Source organism: Neopelma chrysocephalum, unplaced genomic scaffold, assembly GCF_003984885.1.
Source record: "Neopelma chrysocephalum unplaced genomic scaffold, ASM398488v2 Primary Assembly neopelma1_44, whole genome shotgun sequence".
Lineage (NCBI taxonomy): Eukaryota > Metazoa > Chordata > Aves > Passeriformes > Pipridae > Neopelma > Neopelma chrysocephalum.
In genome coordinates this window covers 3,030,229-3,039,281 of record NW_020897703.1, presented here as the reverse complement: position 1 = coordinate 3,039,281, position 9,053 = coordinate 3,030,229, and the positions used below count along the sequence as shown (strand labels likewise).

The 9,053-nt window shown below is 38.8% G+C and overlaps 1 long non-coding RNA gene across 1 annotated transcript; it reads left to right on the top strand.

Moving 5' to 3' along the window:
* The first annotated feature begins 32 nt into the window (after nt 1-32).
* LOC113965139 lies at nt 33-9,053 on the top strand. The gene is made up of 3 exons (XR_003533457.1): nt 33-282; nt 4,468-4,789; nt 8,218-9,053. It is a non-coding gene; the product is annotated as an uncharacterized LOC113965139 (long non-coding RNA).

The window sequence follows — 9,053 nt, the reverse complement described above, 5'->3', positions numbered from 1 at the left end:
CGGCGGCGCGCGCCTCTGGCGGGATCCCTGAGGGGCGTCGCACCCCCCCTCAACCGGGGGTCCCTCCTGTCGGGACAGAAATCTACGGGAGTCGTGTCACACCGCTGTCCGTGAGGGCATCGGGACAGGCCGAATGTGGCAAAGATGTTTGGAATGAGGCTTGGAAACTGCGTCCCTTGTGGAGTGCGAGGGAACACCCGGAAAAGGAAAGGAACGGCTCTCTTGTGGTGTGACCCCGGGCTGATCCCGCCTCTCAAACACCTTTAGGCGGTTTGCTTAAAGGTATTCCAGGGGAGATATGAATTATATTATTTACAGATATCAGCATCATATCTTTCATTATTATATGTTCATCATTATTATATGTTTCCAGAAGGAAGACGGAGAGGGACTTTTTACATGGGCGTGTAGTGACAGGACAAAGGGAATGGCTTCAAACTGACAGAGGGCAGATTTAGAGTGGATATTAGGAGGAAATCTTCCCTTTGATGGTGGTGAGACACTGGCACAGGTTGCCCAGAGAAGCTGTGGATGCCCCATCCCTGGAAGTGTCCAAGGTCAGGCTGGATGAAGTTCTGAGCAACCTGGTCTAGTGGAAGGTGTCCCTGCCCATGGCAGGGGAGTTGAAACGAGATGATCTTTAAGCTCCCTTCCAACCCAAACCAGACACATGATTTTATTATTGTATAAGGTGGATGTTTCAGGCCATTCACCTAGGATGGTCTTAACATTTCTCTGTCTCTTCCACTCTACTGTAGATATATCACAGTGATGCATCTCTCTTCCTGTCTTTATAAACACATCATGGGACAAGTTTAAGTGACAGGGCAACAATAGCAGGAGAAATACTATTATCATGATTCACTATCCTAAATAAATTTAGGTTGGGGAATGGTATCAGGAGCCAATTACTGTGACCAGAAAATATCTTCCCATAGCACCAATGAAGAGTAAAAAATTAGGTTAAGAAATTGACTTACTTACGAAAAGAATTACATGTTCTAATCACTAAGTCAATTGGTGAATGAATGCATATCTCAGGAAATCAGAAGTCTGCTAATTTTCACACAAAATAGATTATAGATTTGTTAATGAGTACCAGGGGATATCACTGGGGAGTTTTGGGTAAGACTTTGTCAAGGTAGCTAATGCAGGAACATTCCAGTTGGGGTTTTTGTCTCATTTTTATCCCTTCTTTTTAAACATTGTTGTATAATTATTCTAAACACTCAAGAGTCATTCCAAACTTACAGACTGCTACCGATAGCTCAGTTGTAGGATTTTATGAGATATCTGTCCCAAGTCCTTGTGCCAAAACTGCAGTGCAAATATAGTTCAAATCTTGATGAATTATTTGAAAATATTTGCTACTTTCATAAGTGATGCAGGAGTGTTGACTTTTGGTGCTTTGTGGCTCACATAAGCATACGTATTATATATTTTGATAATTCTTAGTGCTTGTGGCAAGATTATACCTTGTTTTGGTGGTATCCATGAGCTTGGTTGGAATGTCTGTGATGTTGATTGAAATTTTTGACAGCAGCTTAGGGAGAATAAAGATTTTGGCTCCTAGTAGAAGCATGAAAAAAGACAATTTGGCTATAAGAATATTTGACAATACAGTAACTTGCAAATGCTGTGTTATTTGCTTATTTGACTTTAACAGAAAGAGAAACTGCAGTTACATCTTCAGAAAAGGTCAGTCTTGCTCTTCTCTCCACCTGCAACCACACACTTGTGCCTCCAGCCTTGCATGACCATGGCTGTGTACGAGACTGTGTGGTGGGACAGGTCAGGGAGCTGATCCTTTTTTCTCTGCAATGCACCAGTGCTTGTGTGATTCTGGCACTCCCAAAAAGCAGAAGAACTGAAGCTGCTGGGAAATTGTTGCCCCGGGGCTGGAGTGGTTCTGAGGCTTGTCCTTCAAATTCTAGAAGAAATACACATATCTGGGTCATACAAAACAGTTCTGGTGATATTGTTCAGTGTGCTTTGTAGTTTGTAACTCTTGTTCTGTTGAGTAACTTGTTTAATCTGTGTAACTCCCAACCCTCTACTGCCCGAGTGTTTTATTTGTTGTTGATATGTTACAAAGGTTGATGAGCAAGTAACCCAGTAGTCAAAGTATAATGTCTGTAATGATTATCCTTCTTATGTTCAGTAATAAATGCAGTTAATGTTTATTAATCAAAAATCCATCACTCGGTTTTATTGGTTTCTTCAGAAGAGTGGTGATAATGGTCTTGAGGCATAATAGCAAATGTGGAATGTTTTCAACTTCTGGTCTTACCACAAATTGGTGATTCTTCTACTGATATGGAATGGGCTTTTGATAAGTCCTTTTTAAAATGAATGGATTCTGCAGCAAGATCAGTCCTGAAATTACAGTCATACTGGATATATCTCTGGTCAATCTGCTTGTGTTTTTGCTCTTGTGCCAGCTCTGGTGTTCTGAACTATTTTTCTTTTTACTACCATAAAACTACTTTTTTTGAGATTAATGATGCCTGATGCAATGTTAATAAAAGATCAAGGAATATTTCAGTCTTTTAAAGGCCTCACCTTTTCAGCATCTGGCATCTTTAAAAATACATAAAATAGCACAAATTACCCAACAACCAGTGTAAACAGTTACAAAACAGTAAGTATTTGAAGATGCTGTCACCTGTTAGCAAACACACGGCCAAAACAGTATCCTCAAATGACCAAGCCCAAGCTCTGAAAGGCGGCTGTTAAAAGCACACTGAAAATGTGAGGCCATCCTTCTGAAAACACCACGAGTCTTGAAGATCTCTTTTCAGGATGTGGTCCATACATTTGTGTCAGATGACTTCACAGATGTGAGAGCTACAGGGTAGGACTGATGTTGCCTTTGAGGCTTAGCAGTGCCAGGTTCCCATTCCTTGCTGCGGTCTAGAAATCCGCGTGTACTCGGTTCTGTACCTCAGCTCATGCTCGCTAACATGTTAAACAACCATAACCTGGTTGTGTGTTCAAATCTGATCATTCGCTGGGCTCGGCTGTAAGTGACTGTAATCTGAGGAAACCTGCCAAATTTAGAAGAACCACTTACAGGGGTCCCTGGAACGGAACAGGACAATTGTAGCTCTAACATTGGCCACAAGAGAGCAAGCCGGAACTGTGCTGGCTGCTCAGAGACAGTCTGAGAAACGATGGAGCCAGGGATATAACACAGGTGGATGAGGTCTCTGGAAGGGGAGAGCACAGTTAAAGGTTATTTGAATTTGTTTAGGTTTTTGCCTGTTTTGGAACGTTTTCAGTTCTGATCCTGGGTTGTTTTGTATCCAGACGTTGTTACATCAGAATCCATGTGAGTAGATTCTGAGATGTAACATCAATCTCTGTTAATTTCTCAGCTGAACCTATATTTTAATAATTTGCTAAGTCATACTGGTCTAAGAAAACTCGAATTATTGAAATTAGTTGGGTTTACTTTATGGTAATCCTTCTGCTAATTTGTCTGAGACATGAGGATTTGGAGGGGGTTAGGTTAATTTACGCAGCCAGGGATTTGTATCTGTGTACTGGAATCTGGGTAAAGTTGTGGTTTGTTTTCTTAGGTTAAGTATCTAATTTTCAATTGCACAAGAAACCTTGCAAACCCTATAATCATTCTACTTTAAAAGTCCTGTCACTGCAAGTAAAACAAGAAGTCTGAGCACTTTTAGGAGCTTGAAGTACAATCATTTTTTTCGGCATTTAGTTCTGATACACTATTACAACAATCTGAGAACTCCTTCGCACAAAACTTCTGCATAGGTCACACGCATAAAATTCTTAATTTTCTAATTTAAAGCAGAATTTCATCACTTTCACCTGGACGATCTTAAGGCTGTTGTCAAAATAACTGAGAACTATCATCAGTCTCTCATAAGTTTTTACCATCTGATTGCATTCCTTAAAGCTTCTAAAAGTGCTGAACCAAGCAGCTTGTCTGTAAAATGCTCCCATCAGTCTTTCATCTGATGATGACAAAAGGATTTAAAAACAGACTTTTCCAAGTCCACTCTGTGTTCTTCAGTGTAAATCCGAAGTAACTCTAATGAATACAGGAGCCTTTCTCCAGGTCTTACGTTGCAGTAGATGAGAAGAGTTTGACCTTTAATTTTCATAATTTTTCCTCCCTTAGTGCAGAACAACTTGTGCACTTTGTTAGAATGTAAAAGAGCGTTAAGTTCACGTCAGTGGTAGTTTCACTTAGAAGGGTAGAACTAAAAGATTTGGGGGTTTATCTCTTGTTTATGAACTCCCTTTTGCTATAGAGACTTTATAACCTGGCAGGGCAGTCCCTCACAGGCTTTTGAACCCATGCACACATTTACTGTAGTAACAGTCTAGTTCAAATATGGGATCAGATTTCTAGATACATATTTTGGGCAGTGAATGTTCAGAGATCTTAAAAAAATCAAGTGTTCTGTCTTACAACAATGAACATTTTGTTTGCAGTATGAAGATGGAAACCTGGTGCCTGGATGCTGAAAGCTCTTCTGTTGATGCCACCAAAGAGCGAGAGTATGAGAGGCTTAGAACTGCTCAGAGACACTGGATGGACTGATGCCTCCTTTGCATTACTTTGGATTGGGCATCTTGATACAAATCAAATCGGTGCTAGGGAGAAAAGGAAAAGAGAATGGCACCAAAAACACTCTGAGTGAAGATCAGCCTGCCCAGAAAGTCTTCTTTTTGGAAGCTGAGCTAGGAAGCCTGGAGAAGACTAGAGATAATTATGTGCTTGCTTCTCTTTCCTGTTGGGAGTGCCTCCCTGACAGTAAGTATTGTGTTTAATACTGTGTACAACTGATATTTTCTTGAAGATAAAGCACAGAGGTTAGGTTGCTTTGAAGGAGGAGGCAGGCCAGGGCAGGATGGGCTGAAGGTACAGAAGTAGCAGCCTGTTGTGTTATTAAAGTATGGGTCTCCTGGAATCAGGGACTTAGTCATTTCAACTGAGACAGTTACAGTCCCATAAAGCATGATCCACAGACACCAAATGGACCTGCCTAAAGTGTGAGCTTGAGCAGACCAGAACATGTGTGAGTAGGCTGGAGAAAGGGGAAATGCATAATAGATTTGCAAGGCTCTCTAAGGCAAGAGTGAAGGTAAGGCTGTTCATTCTGAGACACCTAGCTGGATTAGGACCTTGCCTGGATTGTTTTATTAAATGTGCTGCTCTCATGTGCTTTTTGTGCATTTGTTCTCATTGTCATATACATTTGGACTTGGCTCTTGCTAGTGAGTAAATATGGCACCTTGGACACCAAGGATAGAGATTGTTTTTCCGTGTTTGGAGAGGAGAGTTATTTAAAAGGCAACTCTTGGGTTTTCAAATTCTAATGTGCCAGAGGCCATGCTATCAAATGGCTTGTTGGGCTTCACTTATTTTTAAACTTCATTGTTTCTTTCTTCGGCTACTGTGAGGGCTTCCCATTTACCCCATTACCCATTGTGATTATTCCTCTCTAGCTTTTTGTTTTTCTTCTTTTTTTATCTCTGCTTGAAGCTTTGGTACAAATCATCCTGCACACGTGGCAAAACAACCTGACACCCAGATAATTGAATAGTTACTAGAACTTTCAGTCTTGAGGGTTATACTTGTTCACCATCCTTTTATGGTGAATATGATACTTAGTGCTTTAAGGGTCCACAGAACTCAAAATGCCTGACTGAGATAGATGAATACAGAGAGGAAATCTGGATGAGCTCTGACAGAAAAGCTCACAGAAAAGATTTCATAAAACATTTATTTTGGGTCATCACAGAACAAAAACATTTCTGTTTGCCATGTTGACATAAAACCCGAGGAAAGGCAAAATTCGCTGGTTACAAGTTCCTGTGCCTTAAGTTTTTACTATGATTGTCATCATATTTGAAGTCTAAACATGACTGGGATTTAATTGCTCTCCCCAGCTATCCTCCTGTGAACACCATCACTGATCCTATACTCTTTCCTACATTTAACACACTTTTTGGAGTAATTACAGCTGTTGGAATTAAGGAAGAAGAATGTATGGTAGTACAAAAGAGTGGGCTATAACTACTGTGAGGTGTAAGAATCTCATGTTTTATGCCCTCAGAAGGTTTCCTTCTCAAGGCAGAACCACTAGAAACATAGAAAGCAACAATGTAATTGTTGATAGGCTTTGAATGTTTGTCTTATCTGTATCTCATACAGTTACTGAAAATGCATTAATCTGTCTACATTCCTAGTATTCACAGTGCTGATTTTTTAAGATGTTAATTCATCATTTGCAGCAAGAATAACCACAAGGGAGAGAGAGGTATCATTGCATAAGTCCTGGCATGTATTTTAATTGTTGAATATCTATCAAAACATTGCCCATGGCTCTGAATTTACCAGTAGCTTAGGTAATAGAATAAAGGTCTTTCTGCCAGTGACATACATTATCATATGTGACAGATAAATCATACAATTTTGTGACATTGAACATTCTAGTAACATCCTTTTTGTAAATATTCTGACATTTCTCTAAAGAAAGGTACTGGTATTCAGCACTTCTGAAATCAGGACACTATAGTAGCTGTCTGGAAAACAAAACAACCCAAAACTAACATCAGATGCCTGTAAGTTAATGTCTCAGCCTACACACAATGTAGGTTCAGTTAATACTGTTAAAGCAAAATTTTAAAACCTTTTTACAAAGAATATGACAGTATCAGGGTAACTTGACAGACCTAAATGCAGAAGTAGTGACCTTGATTAACAGCAGAAGTCAGAAATAAGAATACTGAATTTAGAATAAACAACCTTTGCCAAATTTTCCTTGCAGTCACAATAGGGTGAAGTGACAGTTCTGTCAGCATCAGTGAACATCGCATAAAGGAGGAAAATGTAGAGTGGCCAGTAGTAGCATATGAAACTAAACTATGGAGCCAGTCTTGGTAAAATTGCAAGCAACATGAGCAAGATGTGACCATATTTGATTCCCTCCAGAGCAGAACAAAAATACAGGCATGACAATGAATTATAATGAAGGAACATACATTTCTAGAATTATTCCAGTCCAAAAGGATGAAAGTTCTCTCTAAAAAAGGGAAAACAAGCAATGGTTTTTCATTTCCTTTGTATCTTCTTAGCCTTCTCTGCTGGTTTCCATCCTCAATGAAATGCTGAAAAATTATTATCAAGGAGATAATGAATGATCAAAATCCTCTTATGAACAGTGTTCAGAGCTCAAAAGACAATTCAAAATTTAAAACAACCCTTAGACACAGAGAATGGTGAAGATTTGACTGCAGGGGTTCTTGACCACTCTGTAGGAAAAAACCCCCACATTCAAGCCCCTGAGCAGTAGTGTCAGAAGTTGTGTTTAGCTTATTGGTGAGCAGAGTTTAAGTGATAAATCTGTCACACTGTTATAGAATTTATACAGTAACCAGCACAATTAAAGCAGAGCAGACAGGTTTGGCCAATACCTGCTGAAAAGGCCTATCAGATTTACTCTATTGCAGCTATCAGATTTACTCTATTGGTTATACAGCTACTGCAGAAATTACATTAGGATATCTGATTAAAAATTGTATTAACTAGGAGGAGTTAAAAATCAGAGGAAGGCAATTATTGTCTTTCTTGTTTTTCATTTTACTTTTTATCTGACGTATTCAGTTGACGTTTAATCCTCTATTAAATAAGTCCACTAACATGGATTGTCTGCTACTGAAATGGGTGCAACAGTTCCTCAACAGTTCCTCAACAGAACTATTGAAAATATCTTTGGCTAAGAAATGAAAGCTGTAGCATTCAGTTACTGTGCATGTAACTTGCTTGTTTACTGTGTTTATTAAGTGTTGCCAGGAGACATTGCCAGGCTCATTTTCAGTAATGCACTAGACTAGACTCCTGCAGACTGTATGATTCCTCCTTTAGTGCTCTAGCTTTATTTTTTTTAATGAAAGAGTTAACAGCTAACACCTTGGAGAATAAAATATATATTTGAATGCCTGAAAAATTGGAAAATTTTGTTCATACATGACATTGGGAAATGAAAAGCATTTCTCGTTCTGAGTAAGGATTGTAAGAAGGATTTATTTTTTGTTTGTTATTGTAGTTGGTGTTTTGAACTGTAATTCAAGTCATCATTATCTTATTATATAAGAACCTGGACATGCGATCTGCATCTTTCTTGTTTAAATGAACAGTAGTCCACAAAGCCAAATTCTGCTGCCTTCCTCTTGTAGATAACTTGAATCTAATGACTGTTGATTGCAAAGCAAGAGGAGCTGGTGAAGAACTTTTTGGGTGACTGCATTCTTCTTGTAGGGAACATAAGCAGCACAGTCCTGAAAGTCTTGCTGCTGGAGGATTTTCATTAGCTCTAATGGAACTTAATGTCTCATTTGTATAAATTTAGGTGTGTGCAAGTTTGTGTGTGAGTACTGAAATACAAATTTATATTTATGCACATAAGCATACTGTATTAGATAATAATCCTAGATATTCTATTTATTGTTGATAGCATTTCTTTATATTGTAGAATTCCATGTTTCTTAAGTATGTATCTGTCAAATAAAGACAAATAAGGAAATTAGGTGATAAAAAGCACTTAAAAAAAAACCCATAAAAACAAACAATTAAAAAAAAACACTTCAGGAGAACAGGAGGAATTATAAATAGTTTTAGCTTAAAAGATGCTGCTCTTACTCCACTTCTGATCTGTGTTGCCTACTGATACACAATTTTCTCTTAAGCTTGATGACCTCTGAGGATGCCAGATTCTGTTTTGAAAAGGATTTTTAAATCATCGTGGATACCTCAACTAATGTTTTTTCAAGTTTGCAGAAGTCATTAAAACGCAAACTCAGGTGAATTAGAACACTCATATGAACAGCACAGCAAAGGGGGCAGTTTCCATACAACATGTAGTGAATCCATCCTAAACATGCATCTGGGATCACCGCAGTTTCCTATTTTCTTTCAGGCACTACTCCATTCCAAAACCATGCAGAATGTCTTACTATTTACATTGGTAAACATGTTTGGTGTTCAGTGTATACCTCAATACATTATCTTGATA